General features: G+C 41.3%; 1 protein-coding gene across 7 annotated transcripts in view; it reads left to right on the top strand.

The window, feature by feature from the left end:
- Positions 1-4,268: 4,268 nt before the first annotated feature.
- The window catches only part of RALGAPB (Ral GTPase activating protein non-catalytic subunit beta), an 86,549-nt gene continuing 75,386 nt past the window's right edge, over positions 4,269-15,431 (top strand). Inside the window, exon 1 of one of the 7 annotated variants that reach the window (XM_019750223.2) lies at positions 4,269-4,545. The gene's annotated coding sequence lies outside the window, so the exon portion shown is untranslated. Of the gene's footprint in view, positions 4,546-5,026; positions 5,049-15,431 lie in introns of those variants that run through there. The other 6 variants (XM_019750217.2, XM_019750222.2, XM_019750220.2 and 3 more) reach the window with 6 other exon arrangements.

Here is a 15,431-nt window from a genome sequence, read left to right as displayed (position 1 = left end):
AAAAGTTGAAAACCTAGTACAGAGAGTTCTCATATACCCTTCACCCAGCTTCCCCTACTGAGCAGCAATGAAGAAATTAACATCAGTCTATTACCATTCACTGAACTACAGACTCTTTGGAATTCACCAGTTTCTCAATGCCCATTTTTCTGTGTCAGCATCCAGTCCAGAATACCACATTACATTTAGTCGTCATGTCTCCTTCATCTCTTCCAATCTGAACCAGTTTCTCAGTCTTTCCTTGTTGTTCATGAACTCCCTTTATTCGGGAGGCTGTTGCCCGAAGCACCGAGGGCATTTTGCTTATCCAGGTTGACTTTCCCATCTACGACACTGGCCCCCCTTACTGGCCACAGAGATACCGGCAAACAGGGAAGCTTGTTGAGCTCTTAAAATAAACATGTTGTGATACCCTTTGCTGGTGGCATTCAGACAGCTGTCCATTCTCAGCGGCTTGCCCTTATTGTTGGTCACTGAATTTACTTCTGCTATTAAAAATACAAGAGCAGGCATACTCTCTCCAGGCAGGAGAAGATGTATATGTGTGAATTGGACCTTTTGACTGGAGGGAATGTTCTGGGGCATAAGTAGCTACTCCAGTGGGGGTCCTGGCTGGCAATTCAGACAGCCTGGAAGATGGTGCTCTCAAGAGTGGAGGAAGTGAGCTCAGGGAATGTCAAGGGGATTATAGGAGGAGGAGGAGGATACCAGCCAAGGCAGTCCTAGTAGGTATGTGCAAGGCCTTGGGCAAATATTTTTCGCATGGCCCCTGTCTATATAAACAACTTGCTTAAAAATGTATTACAGTATAGCATAGGGAATATAGTCAATAATACTCTAATAACTGTGTGTGGTGCCAGATAGGTACTAGACTTATCAATGCTGTATGCCTGAAACTAATATAATATTGAATATCAACTGTAATTGAAAAATAAAACAACTTTTTAAATGTATTACAAAATTCATGGGCCCACGTGGACTATAGTGATTTATTGATCGGGATTTAGAATAATGGGTAGAGTAGAGGTATTGGGACTTCATTTATTGTCCTATCAGTGTATGGGAAGATTCTTGGTAGTGTGAGATACCATCTTCTTCTGTTCAAGTCCAGGAACCATCTCTTCATGTTTTTTATTGTAAAATGTGCCATTCTTGCTTAATTTCGTATTTCCCACTGTTTGGAACCTGTTAGTATTGAAGCATATAGATCTTCCTAACTTTGTAGTTCTCTAAATACATTTATTTAATGATGGGTATATCGTGACTCATGATGCTGCATCACCCATGGCTGGTGGTCCCTGTATCCTGGCTTCCAGTGACTCAAAGATTTTCACTGTGCCTCAATGATGAGAACTAAATGGGTTCCCACCGTATGCAGGACAATACGACTGATAATTTATTTTCTGGTCATATTAAATTTACCACTTGGAATATTGTTTCATAAACGTAGACCAATAGGTCTTCACATCACATCTTGAACTCTTTAGGTCATAGTCACTGCATGTCTAAAACGTGATTGTTTTCAATGTTGACCACACTCCTGCCTTCCACACACCACCAGCAGTGAGGAGCACAGGAAAGGGGTGTGTGAGCAGAGTGAGAAGAGCAGTCCCATTCACACAAGATACATCCATCCTTTGTTCTCTGTGGCTTAAGACAGATGAGAGCACCATGCGATCACATTGATTGGAAGCAAGAAAATACACCAATGGGAAGAGCACATCACCATTGCTGAGCAACGTCTCAAACGTCCTTGGACGTTTGACATCACCGCCAAAGGGGGTGAAGTGACCGCCCCAGGAGCAAGCTGGGGAAATGCAGAGCACACAGAGTAAAGGATGTCTGCTGCCTTCTCCCAAGTCCCCGCCATGGCACTAGCCTGAACAGAGAGGAGCGAGCGACACCCAAGCCCACACATGCAGCTCAAGCCCAAGTGTCTGCAGCGGACTGTTGGTAGCTCAGAGTCTTGAACTCACACTGGTTTCAATGTGAGGGAGAGTCACCAAAATCAGCATGCCAATGCCATTTTATTTTTTCATTTAACAGCTTTTCACTTAGAAGCAGAATTTTCAGGCATGAATTTAAGTCACCAGGTAGGAGATAGATGTGTTTTCATCATCTCCCCAAGAGCTTTCAGACAGCTTCCCAGTCCTAGGTGTCTGTCACTTTTACAATTTCCATCACCCATTGCTCTTCCATTTGGTTACCCCCATCATCAGCCCTTTACCTGTCCGATATATTACAGGTGTGTTAGTACTCAAAGACTCAGGGAAAGGCCCTGAGGATGAAAATCTACCTCCATAAGTGGAGGTCAGGGAAAGACTGAAGGAAGAAGCTCCAGTCTGGTAATTAATAGAGTTTTTTAAGGGAAACTTACACATGAGGTATGTTTTAGGTGGCTGCAAGGTGAAATGGACCCTGCACCACTTGGCAGGTGTAAAGAATTATATAGGACAAGATGGGATAGTTGCAGGGTACTAGTAGATGAATGTTATCAGGTACAGGAAATTACTTTACATATTTCACCAGATCAGGAACAACAGCCTTTTCCAGGAACCAGCATGTGGTGGGAAGTGGAGGAGGGGTCCTGCTTTATGTCAGAATGAACATCCATTACAATCTGATGGTCTCTTAAAGGGTTAGTCTCTAAAGGGATAGTCTCTAAAGTCCCTGATAGATCTGATGGTAGCAATCTCCTGCTTTTGGCTAGGGTCTCTCCTCCAGAAAGTGTTCAATATTTATTATGTCAGGAATGCTTCTGGTTGAAAGTAAAAGAAAACTCAACAAACTATGGTCCAAATAAGATCCCCCCACTCCCCATAAAACAGGAAGGCAGTCCAGGGTCTGTGGAGCTGCTTGAGTATATCTTGAGATATACTTGAGAACCAGGTTGATTTTGTCATTCTGTTACGCCTTTCTTAGTGTGCCCTCCCCATGGTCTCAAGACTGCTACTGCACCTCCAGTGTTGTGCCTCAGTTCCAAGTATGAAGTAGGGGAAAGGTGAAGGTGACAAACTTCTCCAAAGACTTCTTTTTTATTCTGGAAGGAAAGTTCTCCCTGGGGACTTCGGCCTACATCTTATTGGCCAGAATTTTGTCTCATTGCCACCCTTAGCTGCAAGGGAGTTTGGGAATTGTGTGCTTGCTTGCTTTCCAGCCTCTGTAGTTTAGAAAGGCAAGGGATAAGTGATTGGAATAGATACTAAGTGAGACTCTGAAGGTATTGTCACTTGGCATCTAATTGAAATACATTGCTTTGATCCACAAAATGTTCTGGATATAGCCCTGCTTCTGTCCTGGAATATTCTTACGTCTTGTTCTCCTTCCCTCCTCTAGATACTTCTAGCTGCTTTCCTGGCTGTAGGGGTTGGAGATGGGGCAAGGTCTTGAGGAAACACACTTCTAGCCTTTTTAGGCCGATTCCTTTGTCACTACTTCCTAGTAGTGTCTTCTAAGTGAGAATAAGGAGATAGGAGTCAGTGTCTTCTTCGCTCCCTTCTGCTCTTTTCTGTGCCTTCAGCACTACTCAACACCCTGGTAACTTCTTTCCTGGATATCAAGGACAGTCTCAAGCCCAGGTCCTTCCTCCTCTAGTCTCTTGGCCCAAGTTTCCTCCTTTACACTCCCAAGGCACTTGAGCTGTACCTCTCTAATGGCATTTATTGTTTTCTTCGTTGGAGCTGAAACCAATTATTGAAAGCGATACTGTTTACAAAATGTGTGGTGCCTTGTAGGTGCTCAAACTGGTATCTCCTGCTATTATTATTATTAGTGTCTGATCGCCTATATCAGACTCGGCTCCATAATGAGAGGCTCTGAATCTGATGTCTGATTCATCTTTGTAACCCACAGCTGGCCTGGAATTCAGCATTGCTCATAATTAATGCTATGCCCAGGTAATAAGGGGGCGGCGGATAAAGGGTAACATTTCAAAGGAAGGGTGCTGTAATGGGATGAGAGAGATTTCAGAACTTGGGTGGGAGCCAGAATCTTGCAGCGAAGACTCTTATTCCGTCCCTACCTAACACAGGCAGAATCGGGATTGATTCACAGGGACGCAGGTAGAGCACCTCCCGCATGTACTGCGATGAGGTAGGTGCAACCGTCATTTCACTCCTCCCCCTCCACTTGATCCGGAAAGGGAGGAGGGACTGTACCTCCGCGCGGCGAGCTGGGATAGCTGCGCAGGCGCAGCTTCCGGCTCCGTGTCTCGGGAATTATTTGACGCCACCCGCAGGAGTCCCTGATCTGGCGCGCCGCGCACGCGCAGTGGGCCACTCGGCTCGGGGAGTTATTTGACGCTGCCGTCCCTGGCAGTCGGAAGTTGCCTGAGCAGCGCCTAACCTGCCGGCCCGACCGGCCTTCGTCGTCCCCAAGCGCCCTCGGAGAGTCGCTGACCGGTGGACGGACCGACCGCCTGAGGACAGCCGGCTGGGGCAGCGAAAACGCCCGCCCTATGTCGCAGGTGGCGTGAGGCGGAAGGCCGATTGCGGCCGGCGGTGGCGGCGCCCGCCCCAGCGATGCGGGCCCCGCCCGTCGCCTCAGGTAACCGGGCGGCCCTCCGGGTCGCGGCCGGACCCTCCCCTCTTCTCCCCTCCGGGCGGTCCTGGGACGGCCATGCCTTGTGGTTCGGCCCCGGGTGCTCCAAAGCCCGGCGTTCGGAAGCTCATCTCCGCATTTTTTCTGGGGACCCACGGGGTCCGGGGGAACTTGGCCCTGGAGTCGGCGGCGTCTGTCGGGTCTCTTCTACCCTGGTCTAGCCCTGGGGAGCTGTCCGGCCGGGCGGAACTCTGTCTCGGCAATCTGGGGGAGGGGGCGGGTCTGGAGCGGAGCTAGACAACTCCGGCAAGAATCTGGTCCAGCAGAAAGGTTGGTCCGAGTTGCTGCCGCCCTATGGGGACGATGCTGCCTATTGCACAGTGACAATCGGACGAGGAAGAGTTATTACTGAGACTAAACAGCTAACCCTCGTTAAGCGCTTATTATACGCCAGGCATCGTGCCAGGTCAATGCATTCACCACATCTAACTTCACAACAACCCTGTAAGGTAGGATTATTCTCCCCATTTTACTGACGAGGCAGCCGAAGCCCTGAATGGTTAGGTGACTTACTTGCCGAAGGTCACTTCGCTGGTAATTTGAACCCAAGCAGTCTGACTCCAGATTCAAGTTCTTAACAATTAGGTCAGTGGCTCTCCAATTTTGCTGCAGGTTAAAATCACCTAGGGCAGCTTTTAAAGATTCCTGATGCCCAGGTAGCACACCCATTAAACCAGAATGGGGGTGGGGGTGGGGAGCCAGGCAAGTATTTTTTTTAAAGAACTCCAGATGATTTTAGTTTGTAGCAAAGTTTGGGAACTGCTACAGTGGGTAATTCTGCATCTCAGAAAACGTTTCAGTGTTTCTCTAGTTTAAACGTATAAGAAAAATTATCTGGCAATTTGTTAAAAATGCAAGTTCCACTAGCAGAGATCTTTTTATTAGGCTCACTGACTACGGCACCCTCTTAAAGCCTGCTGGGGGTGGGGAGTAACTTTCTCTGCAGGATTTGAGTCAGCTGGACCTTTTAAAGTGTATATATGTCATGCAAAACTTAGTTTGCAATTTTCCTGAATATACAGTACTCACGGGTGCAGTGTCTCTAACCTCTGGGTCTTCCTTGCATGTGTTGTTCCTCTGCCTAGACTGTCCTCCACACTTTCCCTGCACTCCACCCAAAGGCACACACTTCTGCTCTGTCTTAACACACATGCACATATCCTTTTCTTCCCATTCTGGCTGCATAACTTCCAACATTCAAGATGCCTCCTCCCAGCCACTGTGGGTCTTCCCTACCTGCTCCTTAGCGTTATAATGGAATTTACCAGTTATTTTTCTGTGTTGTGTTTCTGTCTCTTCTACTAGATTATGAGCAAGTTGAACCATGTTTTCTCCATCTCTGTATTCCTCCCAGTGCTTTGACATACAGACTCACAAAGATTTTACTGATTGTTTTCTATTTCCATTTTTGTAAAAGGTATTTGGTACTTTTTAACCTATCGAGTTTTGTTCCTTTTGCTTGGAAATACTCGAGGTTCATTAATTTATCCATCTAGCAGCTGAATAAACACATTGACTTTTTAACACTGGCAAGGCACTATGTAGATCGAACTGTGCAATCAATGTGGGTTGATTTTAAATATCTGATTTTATTACAACCAGATACAATCAATTCTTTAGCAGAAACCTTTTTATTGCCCATAGGCCTTTGCATATGTTCCCTACCTTGTTGTCCAAAATAGTGTTTAGTTGTCATCCATGAAATGTTATTGCCTTGTTGGTAATAGTAAATACTAGAAGATGGAATTGCTGTTGGGAACAATTCATCCTGTTCACCAGGAGAGGTGACATAAGTAGTTAATAAAAATTAAAACTTTGATGTCAGAGGAATTGATATACATTTATTGCAGAATGCCTCATGTACTATTGCCCAACATATTTACATTTTTTAAAGGAAAGCCGGGCAATAAAGATTCTATTCTTGGCTTGTCTTAAAACCATGTAAGACTTATAAAAGTGAGTATGTGTGTGAAGGTGGTAATGAAGAGGTTTTTGGACAATAAATATTTTTTTATAGCCGTTAAATATGAAGTATGTGACTGAATAAAAAATACATTTCATAAAATGACATTCTTTGCAACATAAGGATTGTTATAGAAAGATTTTCTTGGTTCAATATTGTACTGTTTATCAATGTTTAGGCTAAGGCTAATAGAAACTGATGGGCCAATTCCTGTTAAATTCAGATACTCAGGAAACTTGCTCTTGTTTCTCTGATCAGATATGGACAGAGTATCCAGTTCTGGCCTCAGCACATGGAAGAAACTCAATCTTTAAGCCTGAGGTTTAAGTCTCTAGTTGATCTCCAAAGTAAAGGTGAAAAATTCCACATGCTCAGTTGAAGTCCAGAAGTGACTCTTAATCATGATAGCCTGAGACCTAGAAATGGATTCGATTTCATTCGAGATTCCCATCAGTGTTAGCAGGTGTGTTCCCTGGCGTGTGTAAAGACCTTTTCGATAGAATATGATTTCCTTTCGTACAAGATGATTAAAGTTGTAGAATTAAGGTACATGGAGTTTAATTCTAAGTTTTCACAGGCACAGAAAGTAGGTAGCTTGCCCAAGAGTACATGGTTGGCTTCTAGCACATCGAGGGCTAGAAAGCAGGCCTCCTTTATCTGAACGCAGTGTCCCCTTCCACACCCATTCCTCCCATGTGAGAGAATGTCTTTGTTGGTGGTGGTGGTGGTGTGTGGGGGGGGGGGGGGTGAGGGAAGTGGGCAGAGTAGGCTGCTGTGTTTGAGATTTTCAATTCGATGTATAGTTGAGTGTGTAGCGTGTACTTTGCTATATAAACTGGGGATACCAAGGTAAATGAGACACAGCCCCTGTCCTTAAGGAGTCTGTAGTCAGGGTTGTAATAAGAATAAAAGTGCAGTATCTAAGGCAGCTCTGTCAAATAGAATTTTCCGCAGTGCTGGAACTGTTTCATATTTGCCCTGTCCAATGTGGTAGCCACTAACCATATGGGACTATTGAGTACTTGAAATGTGACTAGTGTAAATAAGAAACTGAGTTTCTAATTTAATTTAAATTTAAGTAGTTAGTGTGGATGTGGCTACTGAATTGGACAGAGCAGATTGGAGGCATAAAAGATGAGAACTGGGTGCTAGTGGGGAGCAAGCTGGATATACACACACGCACATGTATATGTATATGTGTGTATATATATACGTATATATATTCGGATAGACTAACAAAAGCTACCTGTTTCCATTTTTAGAGAGGAATGTAGGCAGAACCTGTCATTTTTTCTGATATTTCAGGTTTTTGATAGGGTCCCTAACAGTTAGAATCTAGTGCACAGGTGAATACATTTCTTTGTAGCCAAACTTGATTGATAAATTTGCCTTGTAGAGTCAATAGGACTACAACAGAAATATGAACTGTGCTCCTTTTGCCTTTGTTAGCAATAAGGTTATATAGATGACCTTGAGTGTACTTGTGTGCCTTAAAATCCAGTATGGTTCATTTATTTACTCAGTGTTTTGACACCTTGTACCCTATTTTTCCTAAGAGAAACAGGCATGCCTGATAATACATACCTTGTATTTGTACATCTCAAAGTATATTGACTTATGTTGCTTTGTTTGATCCTTCACCCAAGTCACTTTAGCTAGGTACTGCAGGTATTCTCCCTGTTTTACGGATGAGGAAACTATGACAAATGCCAAGAGACTTGTCCAAGGTCATATGATGAGGTATGGAGTCAGAAAAAAGGGAAGAGCATTGGACTTGGAGGCAAGAGGTGGTTTCTTGTCCCAACTCTACTGTTACTTTATGTGACCTGAGCAAGTTATAACCTTACTTTGTTTCCTCACCTAGTGGCTAGTGACATCTGTCTTCCTTAACTTTCTAGGCTTGTTATTAGAATAAAATGAAGTAACATGAAAACTTTGAAAATGATCGGTTAGTTATACAAAGCTACATTGTCGTTAAGCAAGATCTCCAGTATTTTTCTGTTGCGTGACGCTCCCTTCATTTTGTTATCATGTTGAATGCTACTGTACTATGGTGTTGTCATGGATTTCTGTCTTCCCTATGAAACCTTCTCTTGGGAAGCCATTGTGTCCTGTTTATAGCTATAAGACCCAGTGGTACCTGCGTCCTAGGACAATAACTGACATGTAACATGTGTTTAAGAAATGTTTGTTTAATGAAATAATTGATGTTTGAATATACAAAATTTTAAAAAATTATTCTCTGTAAGTAGACTTGAAGCTCCTTGGGACCAGGGATATATTTATTCACTGTTAATATTCCCTGTGCCTGGTGTATAGAAGGCATGTAATAAATACTGGTTGAATCAATTGATGTAATTAATGTCAGCCTGTGGCCTTAGTGTGTCCACCACTGTATTGATCATTTTGGTAATTTGTCAAATGGGCCAACCTTCATGTTACTCTGCGGTAGTACCTATAAGCCGTATGCTGTTACCCAGCGCATGGTTACCTGATAATAGAAACCTCCAGGGAGATTACCTAGAAAATGAGTGCATGTAGAATTGGGAAGGAATTAAGGGGAACACTGTCATCTTCCCCTTTCTCCATATTTACTTCTAGAGCATTGAAGGTAGAGAGACTTCTCTGCTAGCGGCTCATGTTAGCCACCAGAGCCGAGCTGGGGAGGAGACTCTCAGGATCCTTCACTTAGCAGTCAAAGCCCTTAATCATCTAGCTTCAGTTCTGTCTTCCTATCACTGCAGTGCCCAGCCCTCCCTGCCTTCTCCCCAGCCTTGCTGCCTTCCTCTTCCTTCATATATTAGCCACACTGGAGTTTGCTTTTTTGCTTGCCCTTCAGCCTGTCCGGGACGCTTCCATAAAATTTCTTTAATAGGAGTTCAGTTCCCAGTGTTTACTAAATTAATTACCTAGTATTCATAGTGTTTCAAAATTGGTCACTGCTTACCTTTGAAGCCTGACCTGCCACCTTCTACATATAACTTTCTTTTCTCCCACTGTGGTGCCGTTTTTAGTTTCTGGTGCTGTTTTTTTGCTACTTGAAGCAAGCATCCTTCCTCTTACATATTTTTCTTTCCTCCTTTACCTGCCCTTTCTTGCTGTCACTCTTATCCACTCAACTTCTTTCCTCTGTTAAAATTGCAACCTCCCTTCAGTACCCAATTCATATGCCCCATAAGCTGTAGCCTTCCCTGATTTTATCCTGTTGTTTTCCAGCTTAGCCCTTCTTTCAATCAAAAGTAATCTTTTGTTCTCTGAACTTGCACAATATCTTGCCTATAGCTTCTTTAAAAAAATAGCATTTAGCACTTCAAGTTTCTAATTCATATTGCAGTTACTTATCTTCTCAATTAAACTATAAAATCATTTGAAACAGGAACCAAGTACTATTAATCTATCTCCTTTCTGGTCTTAACACTGCATTGTATATAGTAGATGGTTAATAACTATTTATTGAATAAGTCAACTTGGTGGTTCCTGCCAGTGTTTGAGTATTCATATGTATAGTCGGGATGCTGGCATATACGATCACAATGGTCTATATACGTGACATGATGATGTACTAATAAAAACTTATTACATCAAGTTGTACCAAATGTACCAGTTCCACCACTCAGAACTACTTGCATTTCTCTGAGATCTTTCTAATCGTTAGTCATGTATGCAGTGTATCTAGTTTTAATCATGATATGTATTTTTATCCCTCCGTAGAGCAGCTATCATTTATTGATTGCTTACTGAAGACTAGGACATGTTCCAAACATCTTACGTTGATTCTGTAACTGCTGCAACAACACGGAAGTGGGCTATTATCCTTCTGTTAACCCCGTTTTACCGATGAGGCTGCTCAGACACAGAGCTGGAGTAACTTCTGTACGTTTTCCCAGCTTGCAGGTGGTAGAGCTGGGCTTTGAGTCTAAGAAGTCTTGTTCCAGAGCCCTGGCTCTTAACCAATCCTCCGCTATGTTTTCATGCTTCTCATCTCTATGGGAAATGGCTATGTTATAATATACAGTTTTTATGTTTTGATTATGAAGTTATTCCATTATTGATGGGCAGATAAATTATACCCACTTCCCCATCTTAAGTACAATATTACAGTGAACATCTTGTGTTGTTTTATAAGGACAAATTAAATGGTATTACTGGATCAAGGCACTTGATGTGACTATGTCTCCTGCTATGTGTTGGCAAAACATTTGTTCTGTCCTTGGGTGAATGATTAGAAAAATGACATGAGCCTGCGGTGCCTGACAGGTGTGCCAATTTATTGACAGTGTAGGGCTACAAACCCTATGGCAGGTGGACTCGGCGTTCAAGGCCCCACATTGTTATGCCTGGTGCTGTCCTGAGAGGGTGATGTGAATGGGAACATCCTTGCCCAGGAGGACCGAGGCTGTGCAGCAGTCCTGGCTCCTGAAAGTGATGTTCTCTGAGATCTCTGGATTTGTTGCTTTGGACAGGCTGAGCTGTAACAGCAAGAGGGCATCCTTATTTATGTGCTGAAGGATAAACCGCTCACTGACGAGACTAGGTGGAGGAGAGCGTCACCCTACCACATCGGGCACACTACACTCTGTGCTCATCTTTATTTTCTCTAATGGCAACAAAACTGGAAGTTATGGGACCTCCAAAGCCCAGTCCCTGGGGCATAGGTGAGGTGGGGGACTTCCAGGGCAGCAGTAGGTCATCCATAGGGTATGCCACAGGAACTGTGCTAATTCCATTACAAAACCAGCGTGTGCCTTTATCTTTGATCAGAGGCATAAACTGACCTACAGATGAGTTCTTTTAAGCCCACGTTGTGTGGATTTTTAAAAAACTGAATTATTTGCCAATATTTAAAGAGTAGGAGACTTCGCAGAAATGTCCAATTTTTCTGTGTCTTGAAACATTGGATTATCTAACAATACTGGGTCTGCATTCCTTCAAGGTAATAGTTGGCTGGGGCTGAGTAGTGGCTGTGCCCTTTAAAGAGAGCCTGTATTTTTCAGTTTGCCACAGTGCCCACCCTACCCGCTTTACTACATATTACATGTTTGGTTCCTAGAGGAGGTGGGGGTGGGGCGGGAGGGCCGCGGGTGTTCCGCTTACTCAGACCTAATATTTAGTAATAACCACTTTATTATCATGAAATTAACAGATAATATATAACCTACCAACACATATAATTACAAAAAAATCAATGACTCTTTAACAAATGAAAAATATAAATTACTATCCTTCCAATAAAATTAGTATTTCAGTAAAAATGCTCAGGTTCTAGAGGACATAACAGAGGAGTGAGATGCTTGTGTCTACTTATAAATTGAGAAGACAATTACGTGGCACTTTTTTTTTTTTCCATGTTTGACATTTTGAAATAAGGGCTAAATAAGTGTATGTGTAGTTCTTGTGATTGTCTTCCTAACAAGTGTGTTAGGTATTAGCAACTCAGATGCGACAAATGGCATGGCCTCTGGTGATGTGATTTTTCTGAAATGGTGAACAGACCTTGGTATGGTAAGATTCTAAATATAAAAAAATTCAACCTTTTTTCAGTTTATATGATTAATTGCATTACTGAGAAATTCAGTAATTCAGTGGCTATTATAAAAGCATTTATATATAAGATGGAATTAGATTTTTAGGCTTAGGCAGTTGAGAACAGAATGATTTTCTGGCAGACGTTTGAAAGTCATGTGAAGTGTAGCGTAATTGTTCATTGTGCAGGACTGTCTCCTGCATTGCAGGATGTCTAGATTTCCTGGCTCTGCCCATAAATACCAATAACACGCCCCCATCATTGTGTAAACGAAAAGTGCACTTAATATTTCCAAATTACCCCCTAGGGACAGTTGTTTTCTGTTGAAAAACGTTACCCTAGGCTCTTGAATGTGTGCTGCTGGCCTTACCTCCTAATCCGAACTGAGTTCTTATCACTTGTTTTGCTAGTTCAATAGATACAGAACTGCTTTACTTTGTGTTTTTTTGATTTCCTTGTTTCCAATGTTGGTTTTCTCTTCATTGTTTTATCTAATTTGCCTGTAATTATAATGCACATTTTTGTCTTAATGTTTTTGTCTGTATGTATTTTCATAAAGTTTAGCATCTATTTTTTTCTATTTAGACATTTTTAATATTTTAGTTCAACTTTATAATTGTATCCTCACTGTACCTTTCTACATTACATGTTTCTTGTAAGCATTTATTACATTTTCTTACATTTAATCATTTAAGCATTGATAGAGTTAAACATTAATAGAGTTAAAGAATTAAAATTTCTCACATTTAAAAACTTTAAAAAGTTTTTGAGAAGAATTCAAGAGGTATGAAACCTGTTTTGATTGTTTTTTCCTGGTGTTTTTTTAAAGAATGATACTCCTGTCTTTACTTCAGAATTGGGAGAGGTGGTAGCTGTTTCTTAAAATGCAGATTCCCAGGCCCCACCCAGACCTACAGAATTAAAGTTTCTAGGGTTGGGTCCTTGGAATATGCATTTTATATCAGAGCACCTTAGGGTTTTTGTTTTTGTTTTTCTTTGTTGTTTTTTTTTAAGGAGGGTACAGCGCACGAACCAACAACCTTGGTGTTATTAGCACCCGCGCTCTAACCAACTGAGCTAACCGGCCACCCCTAGATGATTTTTAATGTATACAATGCAGTTTGAGCACTAACTTGTCTTTTTTTTTTTCTTCCTTGAAACATGTTTTTCTTCCAATAATGTGTTATCTGGAATGGATGCTTAATATTAATTAAATATTCCTTAAATATTTGGAAACCATCAAGTACTTTTTTATTTTTCTAATAGCTTAAAACAAAGGACATTTTTCAATTTTTGTATACGGCATGCAAAATTTTGGACATAAAGGGAACACCTTCTAATGTCTTCCTTTTTCCATGGGTAAACCTTGACGTTCCTAAACATTTATTCAGTACCCACTGTGTGCCAGGGACTACTCAAAGATTCAGGAAGTGAGGTTTCCTTTCAGAAAGGGTTGACACACTTGTGGTGAAGATATCTTTACACAGCTAAGGGGTAAGCTGATGTGAAGCTCGATGTGGACAGCCTGTAATAGGCACTCCACGCTGGGGAGGAGGGGTGATTTGAGGAGTCGAGTCAAGTTTTACCAAAGAGAGGACCTTGAGCTGTGCCTTGAATGAGTACTTAGACGGTGCATCACAGTGGGGAATGGCAGTTCGGTCACTGGAAGTAGTGTAAGCAATATGGGTATGAAAAAACTTGCTGGGTTTGAGGAATCACCAGTAATTCTTGTTGGCTGTAGCTTGTGGGTGTGTATGGAGGGGAAGAGGGAAGTGGCAATAGAAGATGAGGCTGGGAAGTGGAATAAGCAATTTTAGTTAGCATTCTAGCAAGCCTTTGTTTTGTTCTTTTAATTGGATAAAATCATCTGAAATTTTATATAGAAGAATAAATGCCCAAGAATAGCCAATAAAGTTTTTAAAAAGAACAGTGGAAGTGGAGGAGGCCTCCTTTCCAGATATTAAAAAAGTTTATGAAGCCACTGAATTTAAATCATTACACATTAGCACAGGAATAGAACAGTTAAACATTTATAAACAGATTCCTATATAAATGAGGACTTACTATATGACAACTGGTATTTCAGTTCATTAGGAAATGATGTATTTTTAATAGGTGATGCTGGCACAACTGACTCTATATCGAGAAGAAAATAAAATTGGACCTTTTCTACACCTCTTGTAGAAATAAATTCCAGATGAATATAAAACTTACATGGGAAGAATTAAATAGTTGTCTTGCATGGAAACCTAGTAGGCTACATGACACTAGGGTTATGTTTTCAAGCTTTTGGACTTAGACCCATAACAAATGTATTTTATACTGTGACCCAGAACATATGCATATATAAAAAAAAATGAAGCAAATTTCATAGAACATTCCTTACCTTTACTATGTGTGATGCCTTTATTGTATACCTGATTCCACGTAATTAAAAACTAAGTGTTACCCATTACATTTATTTCATGACCCAGTGTTTGAAAAACACTGATAAAGGAGAAGGGGGAGAGACACCACCTAAGCCAGACTCAAAACTAGAAGCTATAAAATAAAGATAAATATTTGGGTAGAACAATGAAATTCTACTTCATACCTACTGAATTGGCAAATCAATCAATCAATCAATCAATCAATCCATCAATCAATTAGATTCCTGGCAGGATATTGGGGATGAAAGGGGGAAAGGGCTCTCATCCATTCCTTATGTCAATGGGAATTGTTACAGCTTTTTTGGGAAGCAATCTGGCAAGACCTATTAACATTAAAATTACATATATCCTTTGACCCAACAGTTTCACTCTTGGGAACTTGTTCCATAGAAATTAAAAGGCCACTGCTCAAAGATACGTGAACAAGCATGTTTATTGCATCAGTATTGCCTGATGACAAAAAAAAAAAAAAAAATGGAAATGAAGTAAATGTACTTCATTAGGAGACTGGTTGAATAGATTATGCCACGCCATAGATTATGTCATGGAATATTACACAGCCATTAAAAAGAATCTATTAATTGGAAGGATATTCATGAGGAATTGTTGAACAGGGAAAAAAAATGTACAGAAAAGTATACAATGCCTAGTTATACATGTATATAAATTAATAAGATTGAGTTAAGGTAGAACAAAATACAAGAGGAAACGTTAGGTTGTTAAAATGGATTATGTACCCAGTGAAGTGAATTATTTGGTCAGGGAATGAAGCCAAACAAAAAATGAAAGTGTTGAAAAAGCATGCTAAAACAAAACAAAACAAAAAAACGTGTATAATATTGTGCATTTATGTAAAAGAGTATATAAATATAAATATATATATAGTGTATGTTTTATACTGTATGTATACTATATA

This window comes from Rhinolophus sinicus, linkage group LG13 (genome assembly GCF_036562045.2).
Source record: "Rhinolophus sinicus isolate RSC01 linkage group LG13, ASM3656204v1, whole genome shotgun sequence".
NCBI classification, from domain to species: Eukaryota; Metazoa; Chordata; class Mammalia; order Chiroptera; family Rhinolophidae; genus Rhinolophus; species Rhinolophus sinicus.
This window is presented reverse-complemented; position numbering and strand designations above follow the sequence as displayed.